Here is a 14,656-nt window from a genome sequence, read left to right as displayed (position 1 = left end):
TGAAGAAAAGAGACACAGACGAACAAATATAATAAAATGGGATAGGTTATAAAGTCTGCAGATTATTCTTGATTTTGAGAGGTTATCGTCTTGCTTTTTCTTTTCTGTCTCTCTTCCTGTTCGGTGACTTTGTACACCGGGTTCTGCCCCTGTGGCACACTCTGAAAGAGGTTTGTAGTTGATAATTCTCTATGGCGATGTCATGTATTGGGCTTCAGTCTCGTTGGCAGTCGAGGCTCATTAGTGTTTATAGGCTCCAACAGTGAGAGGGTCTCTCACTGTGAGAGTGTTCCTGGAGCCTGTCTCCTATTCTTTCCTTCCACAATTAGAAGCCTGATAATCCAGCTATGGGGTTGCTGCTGCCTCTGCCTGGATAGTAAGAGGCTCAAAGAGCTGGCAACTCCCCACTCTATTCCCACTCAGCACAGGGCTCTGAGTAAGGCTCAGTCAGTCAGAGCTGCTAGCATAATCAGGCGGGGCTTTTGCCCACTCAAATACCTCTGGCTCTGCCCCTCTGTGGGATAACACGGATGCCCACTCCTGAGGCGTTCGGAGGAATCTCTTGCCCACTCTCCGTGCGTGCCCACCAGGATGTCAGACCAGCCGTGTCACACTTTGAGTGAAATCCCTATCCGCACAGAAAAGATCGAGCGTTGGAATTGGCTCTCGCTCTATCCCTGTGCGCGGCCCCCTCAGGGTGTTGGGGCAGCTCAGAGATTCCTCTCCTGACCCGCTCACAGGCCTCTGACTCTGCTCCTCTGTGGGAAAACACAGCTGCTCACCCCTGAGGAGTTCGGAGGATTCTCTCTTGCCCACTCTCCGTGTGCGCCGACCTGGATATCAGGCCAGTTGAAATCAGTCTTTCTCTCACTTCGAGAAAGCCCTCAGCCCACACGGAAAAGTTACGGCGTTGGAATTGGCTTTTGCTCTGTCCCCATGCGGCTTTCCTAGGGTGCTGGGGCTTCCGCTCCTGGCCCGCTCACAGGCCTCTGACTCTGCTCCTCTGTGGGAAAACATGGGCGCCCACCCCTGAGGAATTCGGAGGAATCTCCTGCCCACTCTCCGTGCGTTCTGACCAGGATATCAGGCTCAGGCAGGACGCCTCTCACTCCGAGAAAGCCCTCCTCCCGCACAGAAAAGTTCCGCCATTGGAGTTGGCTCCAGCTCCCTCCCCGTGCCCGGTCCCCTCAGGGTGGTGGGGCTCCTAGGAGATTCTGCTTTTTGCTCACACAGAGGCCTCTGACTCTGCTTCTCTGTGGGTTAGCACGGGCGGCGCCCACCCCTGAAGTGTTCGTAGGAATCTCTTGCCCACTATCCACGCGCGCGCCGACCAGGAGATGCGGAAAATGGCTGCCCCATTTGTCTTTCTTTGTCTGGGTTTGGCGCGCGTGTTAGCTTGAATTTCCCAGGTGTTTCTGCGGCTTGGATCTCCGTGCCACAGCCTGGTTTGGCTGTTTGTACCGCGGCCTGGATCTATTCACTCCCTATGCCCGCCTTAGTTTCTATATTCTCAGTTCTCAGTGTAAGCCGTCCTGTTTGGATTAGAGAGGAAGGCGGAGCATTACTTACTCCCTAATTCCCCTGGGGTTTGACCATATATCTAGCCAATCTTTCACTCAACCCTACTTTCGGGTGTGTTGTGAAGCATCTGATGACTCCAAGGATAGGTTTTTCTGTTTCTGGTTGAAGAACTTGTTGAGTTTATGGGGAGATTTTCGGTATCACTTCCTACCATGCCATCACTCTCAGTCTTTGAGTTTTTAAGGCCCTTACCAGGTTAATATGCAGCTCCTTTTTCATCTAAAGGTTACATAAACTTTGTTCTTAAATGGTTCTTGAAATCAGCTTTACAGTCTTACTGATGTTGAATAAAATCTTTGGTATGTATTTAAGTTATATTTGTATTAACCTCATTTTGTTTCTGCAAGTGATGTTTGAAATCTAGGAGTTTGCTACCAGGGAAAGGTGACCTCTCCAAGGATGAGCTGACTTTTAGGTATAATGAATGATTCACCTTGGAGTGAGTCTTTCATAGACAAACTAATCTATTCACGACTCATAGCCTTCACCAGCATGACTGCCTTATTAGACTCCTATATTCCAGAACCAAATCACCTTGAGCCAACCATCAGACAATTACAGAAAACCCCTACACCTTTGAGCCCATTGAAATTATTCAAACTAACCAATTCTCACCCTGCTTGGCCTGCCTTCAATAATGACTTTTAGACAGTCCCCCTTGCTCCCATTGCCTTTGCTTTATTCAGATAGTATATCCCTTGCCTCTTGAGAAATGTGAGTAATAAGCTATTTTTTAATGGAAATTTTCTTGATTTGTTGACCTCACTATGCCTGAATAAATAGAATCCACACTTTAAAACAAAGAGTGTTATATTTTTAACACTTGGAAAATGATAATTTAACAGTGTGAATTACTTGGAAAAAAAGTGTTAGTTTCCAACGCACACCTGCTTAGTTTTCTAGTCTGATGTACTTGTGAACTTCCATTAATAGAAATGTTTCTACAAAGCCATTACCATTTTTCTAAAATATTGTTTTGATTTGATACATTTTTACTATATAAAGATTTTGAGATTTCCCTCATCATATAGTTTGCACATCACTATAACACAGCTTTGGAGAGACAATTTTCCAAATATTTGTTGCTCAAAGAGAATTGACCCATTTTGATGCATTACCCCTCTATTCCTTGTCTCCCTCATGATTTTCCATTCCACCCTATGACAACAACATAAAAAGAGTATTAGGATTTTGTTCTTGATAACAGAGTATGCCTATATATGAAAAGTTGAGTTTCCAAAGATAAAATAGTTAACTTAGACATAATTTACTATATAGCTATTTTGTGACAAGTACTAAGGATACAAAGGTAATTGCAAAGCCAGTAGCCATGGCCACCATTATAGATACCTGGGCTGTGCAGGTTCGCATTTGATTTGGACTGACAATAATGAGACAGCGGAGCCAAGAACTGGTAGGCCATTAGCTTTAATTCTAGCTTGCACCCAGCAGGCAAGAAATACACACAGTGGGAAAACACTTCCCTTTCCTTTCAGAGCTCCCAAAGCCATTGCCTTATCCGAGTTTCCTAGAATCAAAAGTTTCTACTTCACCAGCCTTATTCATCTCTGTTCCCCACCTCCTTCTCTCTGCACAAACTCTGCACAAACTGGCTTCTCTTTCAGCACTCCGCCATTTCTTCTCCTTCAGCACTCCGCCATTTTGGCTGCTTCTCCTCTCCTCCGCATGGTCTTTCTCTGCTGTCCTCCCACATGGGCTCCTCTATCCATTTTATAGTGTAGCAATCAAAACCTTTAATCCAATATACAAACAAGGAAATCTCTAATACAAAGTCACCTATCTGAGGCATAATGGGATCCCTCATGACAGTGCACCACCCCACATCATGCAGCAGTAAAGGGTGTAGGGAAAAGCTTAGTTTTAAAACTAAGACTTAGCCTGACCTGTGGTGGCGCAGTGGATAAAGCATCAACCTGGAAATGCTGAGGTTGCCGGCTCAAAACCCTGGGCTTGCCTGGTCAAGGCACATACAGGAGTTGATGCTTCCTGCTCCTCCTCCTTCTCTCTCTCTCTCTCTCTCTCTCTCAATCTCTCTCTCTTCCCTCTCTATAATGAATAAATAAAATCTTAAAAAAAGAAAACTTATTTGACCAACATATGGTCTGCAGTAGCCCCCTGGTCAAGGAACAAATGAGAAATCAATCAGTGAACAACTAAGGAGCCATAATGAAGAATTGATGCTTCTCATTTCTTTCCCTTCTGTCTGTCTGTCCCTCTCTCTGACTCTATGTCTCTGCCACAAAAAATAAAAAATAAAAAATAAAATAAAACTAAGACTTAGGCTATAAGGATCCTGCCTGCTTACAGCCTGTCCCCTACACCCAATGCAAACTATAAGCAAGCAAACTTATATGATATGATATTTGACCAACAGTAATAAAAACACAGCTTGGTCTTTTTGTGTGTGTGTTTGTGTGTGGACCCTTCTATAGTCTCAACTTGTATGTTTTGTTTCCAGTAATTTCATGTACCATCTTTTTGGCAGTATGCCATGCTCAAGGCACCACTCCTGGCTTATGGGTCTAAGCTCTGTGAGTAAATCCTGGCTTCTTTTTCTAAGATCTTGTGTTCAGAAATTAATCAAAAATAAATAATAAATAAATGTGCACATACATACATACATAGAATTAAGATAATGTTTTCTTTTATGACAACGAGCTAGCACATAATGAAAGACCCACATATAAGCAAAGAATATTTGCCTTTCAAAAACTGAAGACTTAGAAAATACCTATTTTTCTAATCCAGGGAAGTCTGATGATAGAAATTCCAATAATCTTAATGAGCCTATAGGGGCAATGGTTTTGGTGAGGCAAAAAAAAAAAATAAAAATAAATAAAATTGTCTAATAATGTTCTGCAGTGGTCAGCTATGCTTTTTGGCTGACAGGCAATTGTACTGAGACTATTGAGAGCTTAACTTGAAGGCTACGCATAACTAGTAGAGAGCATGCAATGGTCAGAAACAATCAAGTCAAAACTGAGATTCTGTAGTTTGGCTGAGTACTAAATCAGTGTATATTTGTAAGACAAGTATGGCTTGTAGTAGATTTTCCTGTGTGTTATATAAGAATGTATGAGAAGAATATAAAGGCAAGAAAATGCTGGAGATAAGGCAATGAGATAAAGATTCAGATTGTCTTGATAAGCAAAATAGGTTTTAACACACAGGTACTCAAATACGCTGGACCTTTCTTCAATACCTATTTTTCTTGTGATGTATGAAGCACCCTTTTACCAACATATCCCATTTCCCTGACTCTGAGTCCCTGGCAAACTCCATTCTACTCTCTGCTGCTATAAGTCTGACTATTTTAGACTCTGCCAAAAATGAATATATCAAAATAACCAGGCTGAAAAGTACTTTTTCATTTCAATCATAAGACATTCTAGAAAAGGCAAAACTATAAAGCTAGTTAATATCTTGGCTATTACCAGGGGCTTGGAGGAAGCAGGGAGAATTTAAAAACTAAAACACAGGAGACTTTTTAAGGCACAGAAACTATTCTGCATGATATTGCATTGTTGTATACATGACACTATGCATTTATCAAAATCTACAGAATTTATAGCATCAAGAGTGAACCTTAGTATATACAAATAAAAACAGAAAAAAAAACATCATTTAGCAATATGAGAATCAAGGCAGGATGAAATGCAGAGTGAGACAAAAGAACTTAACTGCATTATAAATGTATGAAACAAACTCACTGAAGTAGAGTGTGGGGGAAAAATTTGTTCACCTAAATAATATTGAAAATCCATAGAGTCAATAAGGCTAAAGGTGAAAAGAACTGCACAAAAGGGCTTTAACCAAGGTTATAGAATTGTTTCCTGAAGTGTATTATTTAACATTTATGATGCTGATGTATATGTATATTGATATCAAACATTTAAGTAAATAGATGGTAGATTGTGGGAACTAGATTCCTTACTATTGGAGTGGGATGAGCAAAGGCTAGAAATATCCATGTTTTAGTGGATTAGATTAGAGATATCAGTTTGAATTTATGTTTAGTTTAATACAGACACAGGTGGCTACATATGAAATATTTATAGATATACAGAAGCTAATATAAATGCACATATATCCTTGTTTTCTCAGCTAAGAAACATTAACACACCAGTAGCTAAGAATACAGTTAGAACTCATGTCCAGGGAAAGAAAATATACAAGATGACTCTGAAATACATTATAACGTGGAAAGTATGAAAGTGGTAAAAAAAACCCCAAAAAAACCCCTTATATTCATTGTGGAATGTCAAAAAAGACAAAGGAGCTAACTCTAAGAGGCTTTTTTAAGAAATGGATTTTAAAATGTTACCTATTTCTACATATTCCCATGGACTGATTCTAATACACAGAAATATTCCAAAGACAGGAAACTCAGAGCACTGAATAAATGATCTGTCACAGTTTGAACTTGGGCTTTCAAAGAATCCCCCTCAAGTACCATTAGAAACCCTTGTTCAAGAAAAGACAGGCACTGTTGGGAGGGGGGCAAGAAAGACATTGAGGGGAATAAGGGGGAGAGGGGATGCATTTGGGGCAACACTAGAATCTATGTAAACACAATTAATTAAATAAAAAAAAGAAAAGACGGGCATATTATTATAATAACATATTTTTTCCTTATGAAAAAATTAGGTTAGTAATCTTCCAAGATGTCATTCAATGATCTTTTTTTTTCAATGATCTTTTATTTCTCACTTAAGCTCACATTGACCAAACACCATTTTCAATGACACAAAAAGAGCTGAGGAGAGAAAAAACAAAGATTATTCATTGAAATGCAACAAGTATATAAAAAAGTAATCATTGTCACTAATCCTTAGGAAAATGTGAAGTAAAACCACAGGGAGATATCACCTCACACTTGTTTGAATGGATATTAACAAAATTACACAAAAGATAAGTATTGAGGAGGATGTGGAGAAAATAGAACCCTTGTACAATATTGATGGAAATACAAGTTGATACAGCCACTATGGCAAATAATATGGAGCTTCCTCAAAAAATTAAAAAATAAAACTCCTATATGATTCAGTAATCCCACTTGTGGGTATAAGTCCAAAGTAAATGAAAACAGGATCTCCACTGGATATCTATATTCTCATGTTCATTAAAGCATTATTCATAATAGCAAAGATATGAAATAACTTAAATGTCTGTTTATAAATGAATGGATAAAAATGTGATGTTTATATCACATTTTTAATATATATATGGGCACACACTGGCATATTATTCAGCCTTTGAAAAGGAAAACACTGGCATCTGTGATCATGTGAATGAACCTAGAGGATATTACGATAAGTGAAAGAAGCCAGATAGAGAAAAAGAAACACTGCATGGCAGAGTCTAAAATAGTCAGACTTATAGCAGCAGAGAGTAGAATGGAGTTTGCCAGGGACTCAGAGTCAGGGAAATGGGATATGTTGGTAAAAGGGTACAAAAGTTTAGGTAAAGCAGTGTGACCATAATTATCAACACTGTATTACTGCTCACAAAAATTAGGGGATATTTTATCGCTTCATATTTATTTTGAAATATCCCCTGACTTTTGTGAGCAGTATATCTGGCTGGCTTAGAGGGTAGATTGTACGAGCTCTCACCCCCCTCCCACAAAAGAAAGTAACTATGTAAAGTGATTGAAGTGATAGATGTATTAATTAGCTTGTTGTGGTGATTATTTCACTGTGTATATGTATATCAAAATGTAAATTGTACATATATATCTTTATTTGTCAATTATATCTCAATTAAATGAGAAAATAAGTTAAAATAAAAATGACAAGGAGAGGATATGGAAGAAAGAAATTTATTACCATTTGGTTCAGACAAGAAAATGCAAAATTGAACATAGGTTGGAGTCAAGCTGGACCCAATAACCAATGAGAGTCAGAAAATAATGCCTTGAGCAATTATTCTGTGTCACTAGAAATAAAGAGTTTTTCAGAACTTCTCAAACTTGTGGTAAAATATTTTATGTATGTTTGTTTCCTTTTAAATAGTTTGAAGGAATATATAAAATTTAGTTTTCAACAAGAAAGTGTTGATGTACAATATCAATTTATAAAAATAAGACCTATTTATTTTATATACTTGTTAATCAGCATGATTTGTTGAATGCTATTCAGCCAAATAGAAAAAAAGTCAAGCAAATTTGACTGATAACCTTGTCATATAAACAATTGCACAGATATGTAAATCATCATCAGTTTTTCTCAATATATTTGAGTTTTAACCTTATTTTGTCATAAAGTATAATCTTTGAAACTTGTCAAATTAGCATTTTGAATTAGAGGATGTATCTCCAGTAGAATTTGACTTCAATTCAAGAATTATCAAACTTTAACTTACAACTGACTATATTATTCTAGTCCCTATTTATAACTCTTAAGTTCCTATTAAATGAGTTTTTTTTCCTTCTGTTGTTATCTTTTGGCATGTGCTAAATACACAATTACAAGCATTTCATATTTAGGGGAAAATATCAAACAAAATAGAAACTAAATATAGTGTTTTTTCCCCATATTCAAAAAGTTTTCAAAGCTCAGTTTTGTACTGTCAAGCTGATTTGCAGCCAACTACCAACAGTGGCTGCACTTTTTTTTAGCATTAGAACAATTTAAACAACAGACTTTTGTCTACAGGCAAGCAGGTGGTGTGTAGAAATCAATCTAAAAGCTCAGATAAGAACTGTATTTTTGAAAAGGCATTATGCTGCAGGATTCCTAATGGCATGAATGTTCTCTTTTTAAATGCCATGAATACAAAAATACTCCTGCTATTTAGACCATGAACAATCCAGGCACTTGAACTGAATTGTATATGATTACTAGCTTTCCTCAAACCTCTCAATGCTGTACTTAAAATGAAAATAGTTTTCTAAACGAAAATGTCTGAGTCATTTTATTTTTCTCAAAGTTACACAGGATGACTTTAATGAGGAAGAAAAGAGTGCCTGTCATTTGAATTTGTGAAATGCCTGTTTACATTTCTTATTGGCCTTTTCTCTATTGGTAGAATAAACATTTTAAGAAATGTATTCACCCTCCAGTTACCTAGGGCTAAAAATACCAATGTCTATATTACATTAAATTATTATTGTTAGACCCAAACTAAGAGTGATATCCAAGAGTAGGCTTTTTTTCCCAGCAGTCTTTTTATAGTAATGTTTGAATTACTTTACAAACAAAATTTTGTACATTTTAGTGGTGTTTTGTAATCTCTAGCTTTTATCAATTACCACCATTTCTGAAATTATTACATTTGAAATATTATTCATTGTATTTTATAACATTTTTCAGAATATACAGTAATTTGAAATGTTACCACTATTGAAGTTTGTTTGAGGAACTGATGAACTTACAAAGCTATGTGTTATTCCATTGAGTTCACCATATTTTATTAAAACTGATACTTTTAAAATACGATTTGGAATAAATAGATGACACAAAAATAGACACAAAATTGCATGTGATTTATTTTAAAAGATTGTTCTATGTTGCTTAATAATCAGTAAAGAGTTTTGATAAAGATCTCATATCAAGGATGCTTTATAAAAGAAAGTAAATCATTAGTAAAATATATACAATAACTTTTAAAGTTAATACTACCTCAGCTAACCAACCTTAGAATCATCCCAAATTTCTTCTTTCTCTCCTGTATCATTAGCCACTAAGTCTTCTGATTTGACATTTAACCAAAAGTTTAAAAAAGATGTATCTTAGTGAAACTTTCCAGATTTATCACTTACATTTTAATTATAGTTTTTTCTTTTGACACCTCATGTGTACATTTAAAAATAATGTTTAACCAAATAGTTTGCATGACATCATTTAAAGTGTGTCTTAAACACAAAACTTTTAAAAACTACTCTTTTGGGGCCCTAGCTGATTGGCTGAGTGGTAGTGTTGGCCTAGCATGCAGATGTCTTGGGTTCTATTCTCCATCAGGGCACACAGGAGAAACGACCATCTGCTTCTTCACCCCTCCCTCCCCTTCTCTTCCTCTCTCTTCCTCTTCCACGGCCATGGCTTTATTGGTTCAAGCAAGTTGGCACAGGGCACTGAAAATGGCTCAGTAGCCTCGTCTCAGGTGCTAAAATAATAGCTCAGTTGTTGAGCGATGGAGCAACTGCCCCAGATGGGAAGAGCATCCACCAGAAGGGAGCTTGCTGGGTGGAGGTCAGGGCAGATGTGGGAGTCTGTCTCTTTGTCTCCCTGCCTGTTACTTAATAAAAAAATAATAAGAAGAATACTATTTTTACTTCTGTTTTAATCATTAATTCTCTGAAATATTGGGGAAATATATACCTGTGCTAAATTTCTGCCAATCCCTTTAAGTCCCATAATTCTACCAACAGTCTTTATGGCACTGAGATATCCCACTTTCCTTCCCTACCTTGCCAGAATCTATTGACACAGTTGCCTACAAAAGCCTGCATTCTTCTAAAAAGTATCATTCTGCTCTCTAGTCTTCACAGACATTTAAGTGGGGCCGAAATGATGGTTTTTAAAGTGGAAATTTTGATGATGTCAAAATGTCAAAAGCAATTATTTAAAAAGTGGACAGAAGTGTGTTCATTTTGCTATGTGATCACTTGACTACATTACATTAGATAGTTATGCAATACAACACTTAGAAACAGAGCATGAGGATAGTGGCATGTTCTATTATATTTTTAAAAATATTATTACTGCCCTGGCCAGTTAGTTGGCTCAGGAGTAAAGTTTTGACCCAGTGTGTGGAAGTCCCAGGTTTGATATCAAGCCAGGGCATGCAGGAGAGTGTTTATCTGCTTCTCTCCTTTCTCTCTGTCTCTCTCTTCCCCTCCCACAGCCAAAGCTCATCCTTAGCCCAGGCGAGGATGGCTCTGTGGCCTCCACCGCAAGCACTATAATGGCTTCAGTTGCAACAGAGCAACTCCCCAGATGGGCAGAGCATTGCCCCCTGGTGGGCATGCCGAGTGGATCCTGGTCGGGTGCATGTGGGAGTCTGTCTCTCTACCTCCCCGCTTCTCACTTCAGGGAAAAGTCACATTAAAAATGTCTATAAAATGTATAGACATTTATATATCTATAATATATCTATCTATCTATATAAAATTACTTAAATATATTTCAGGATTGTCTTTTTTTAATGTTTAGTGAGTGCATGTGAGTGAGTGAGAGAGAAAGAGAGGAACAGACAAGGACAGACAGAGACATGAAGGGAGAGACATGAGAAGCATCAAGTTTTCACTGCAGCACCTTAGTTGTTCATTGATTGTTCTGTCATGTGTGCCTTAACCAGGGGGCTACAGCAGAGCCAGTGATCCTTTGGACTCAAGCCCGCAACTATAGGGTCATATTTATGATTCCACACTCAAGCCAGTGATCCCCCATTCAAGCTGATGACCTCGGGGTTTCAAACCTCAGTCCTCTGCATACCAGGCCGCTGCTCTATCCACTGCACCACCATCTGGTTAAGCAGAAATATTTAATTATTTAGCATAACACACCCGAATTTGATATTGATTTTTGAAATTACTTTGGAATCCTAAAGTTACATGTTAATCTGTCAATTTCACTCTGATAGAGAAGATAACCACAAAGGGTGCAGATTTTTGGCTGTATGAAACAGTAAAAAATTTTGTATCTATTAACAAATTCACTTCACTGTTAGTTTTTTATTGATTGACTATATAAATATCTATTTCTCAAATTCTTCTTTAAGTGAGCTTTATGATCCTACTGGTTCTCTTGTTAATTAATGTGTTAAATAACATCATCAACACATGTTTGTTTTTGATGAAAGCCATGTTTTAACTCTTAAAAAATGATTTTAATAGAATAAAAAGTTCATACTGTGAAAGCATGGATAATAACACCTACTTAGATATTATGCCAGCAATAGTAGTTCTGATCTTAATCTATATGAGAATTCTCTCTTGAAAGGACATAAATTTTTTTTTTATAATAATTTTATTTTTTTAATGGGGTGACATCAATAAATCAGGATACATATATTCAAAGATAACAAGTCCAGGTTATCTTGTCGTTCAATTATGTTGCATACCCACCACCCAAAGTCAGATTGTCCTCTGTCACCTTCTATCTTGTTTTCTTTGTGCCCCTCCCCACCCCCTTTCCCTCTCCAATTCCCCCCTCCCCCCCGTAACCACCACACACTTATCAATGTCTCTTAGTTTCACTATTATGTCCCACCTACGTATGGAATAATACAGTTCCTGGTTTTTTCTGATTTACTTATTTCGCTTCGTATCATGTTATCAAGATCCCACCATTTTGCTGTAAATGTTCCGATGTCATCATTTCTTATGGCTGAGTAGTATTCCATAGTGTATATGTGCCACATCTTCTTTATCCAGTCATCTATTGACAGGCTTTTTGGTTGTTTCCATGTCCTGGCCACTGTGAACAATGCTGCAATAAACATGGGGCTGCATGTGTCTTTACGTATCAATGTTTCTGAGTTTTTGGGATATATACCCAGTAGAGGGATTGCTGGGTCATAAGGTAGTTCTATTTTCAGTTTTTTGAGGAACCACCATACTTTCTTCCATAATGGTTGTACTACTTTACATTCCCACCAACAGTGTATGAGGGTTCCTTTTTCTCCACAGCCTCTCCAACATTTGCTATTACATGTCTTGCTAATAACAGCTAATCGAACAGGTGTGAGGTGGTATCTCATTGCCGTTTTGATTTGCATTTCTCTAATAGCTAAAGAAGATGAGCATCTTTTCATATATCTGTTGGCCATTTGTATTTCTTCCTGGGAGAAGTGTCTATTCATATCCTCTTCCCATTTTTTATTGGATTGTTTGTTTGTTTGTTGTTGAGTTTTATGAGTTCTTTGTATATTTTGGATATTAGGCCCTTATCTGAGCTGTTGTTTGAAAATATCATTTCCCATTTAGTTGGCTTTCTGTTTATTTTGTTATCAGTTTCTCTTGCTGAGCAAAAACTTCTTAGTCTGATGTAGTCCCATTCATTAATTTTTGCCTTCACTTCTCTTGCCTGTGGAGTCAAATTCATAAAATGCTCTTTAAAACCCAGGTCCATGAGTTGAGTACCTATGTCTTCTTCTATGTACTTAATTGTTTCAGGTCTTATGTTTAGATCTTTGATCCATTTTGAGTTAATTTTAGTACAGGGGGACAAATTGTAGTCCAGTTTCATTCTTTTGCATGTGGCTTTCCAGTTTTCCCAGCACCATTTCTTGAAGAGGCTTTCTTTTCTCCATTGTGTGTTGTTGGCCCCTTTATTAAAAATTATTTGACTATATATATGTGGTTTTATTTCTGGACTTTCTATTCTGTTCCATTGGTCTGAGTGTCTATTTTTCTGCTAATACCATGCTGTTTTGATTGTCGTGGCCCTATAATAGAGTTTGAAGTCAGGTATTGTAATGCCCCCAGCTTCATTCCTTTTCTTTAGGATTGCTTTGGCTATTCGGGATTTTTTATAGTTCCATATAAATCTGATGATGTTTTGCTCTATTTCTTTAAAAAACGTCATTGGAAGTTTGATGGGAATTGCATTAAATTTGTATATTGCTTTGGGTAAGATAGCCATCTTGACTATATTTATTCTTCCTAGCCAAGAACAAGGTATATTCTTCCATCTCATTATATCTTTTTCGATTTCCCTTAACAATGGTTTATAGTTTTCATTATATAAGTCCTTTACATTCTTTGTTATGTTTATTCCTAAGTATTTTATTTTTTTTGTTGCAATCATGAAGGGGATTATTCTTTTGAGTTCCTTCTCAGTTGTTTCATTGTTGGCATATAGAAAGGCTATTGACTTCTGTATGTTAATTTTGTATCCTGCTACCTTACCGTATTGGCTTATTGTTTCTAGTAGTCTTTTTGTGGATTCTTTGGGGTTTTCGATGTATAGGATCATATCATCTGCAAAAAGTGATACCTTTACTTCTTCTTTTCCGATATGGATGCCTTTTATTTCTTTGTCTTGTCTGATTGCTCTGGCTAGAACTTCTAGTACCACATTAAATAAGAGCGGAGAGAGTGGACAACCCTGTCTTGTTCCTGATTTAAGGGGGAAAGCGAAAGGACATAAATTTTATATTGATTTTACAAACCTCTTATCAGGGCACAAGGAAATTTTTTTTTATTACAATAGCCATTTATTTAATCAATATTAAATTAGACATTCATTACACATTCAAAAAGTACATGGATATTTATTAATCTATCAACAGAACAGTATTGGTAGGTATCCTAAATTATGACTTTAAATTTTTTTGTTATTAGATTATGAATACAGTTTTTAAAACAGTTGAAAATCTATTTTATAATGTGACTTTTCATGTTTTTTTGATAATTTAATTATCAGTAACCTTTATATATCTATACCTTAAGTTCTATAATTTCTACCACAGTGAATATTTCAGCAGAAAATGAAGAGACAAAATTAGGATAAAGTAACAAATATTTTAATGAACTTGCTTGCTCAACACTTTCAATGTTATTTTTAAATATAATTGTAGAAATTTCAAATTAAGTAGTAAAAAGGACTAAGCTCTCTGTTGCAATGTCTCAAATATGCTGCCTCTGGCAATCAGAGAAAAACAAAACTGTTGGTCTCTAAAACTATTTTTATATTGGTTCCAATTGTCAGGCATTGCCTGACTCATTTCTATGCACTCCAGTTTTAAATGTCTGTGCTATGCAGCAGCTGCTGTCAAACCCACATATTTTTTATACTTTTAGTTAGACTTTGAATCTTAAAGTCCCAGTAAAAGTGTAATTTGTGGAACTTTATTTTTCAGGATTATCAGATGTTTTATCACAGGGAAAGTGATGGAGAGAATTTGAAGGCTACAAATTTAGGGTTTTTTTTTTTCAAAATTGTAGACTTGGTTTTAATGCCAAGGATAATTTATTCCTTTCATTATAAGTGAGGAAAGCCATTAAAATGCACAGAAGCACCTACACAAACAACTTATTTTCTGAGAAATTTTTAGTTTCCCAAAAGCTATGTTTCTCTCATATGTGAAGAGTATATTTAAAGTGCAC

Source organism: Saccopteryx leptura, chromosome 3, assembly GCF_036850995.1.
Source record: "Saccopteryx leptura isolate mSacLep1 chromosome 3, mSacLep1_pri_phased_curated, whole genome shotgun sequence".
Lineage (NCBI taxonomy): Eukaryota > Metazoa > Chordata > Mammalia > Chiroptera > Emballonuridae > Saccopteryx > Saccopteryx leptura.
This window is presented reverse-complemented; position numbering follows the sequence as displayed.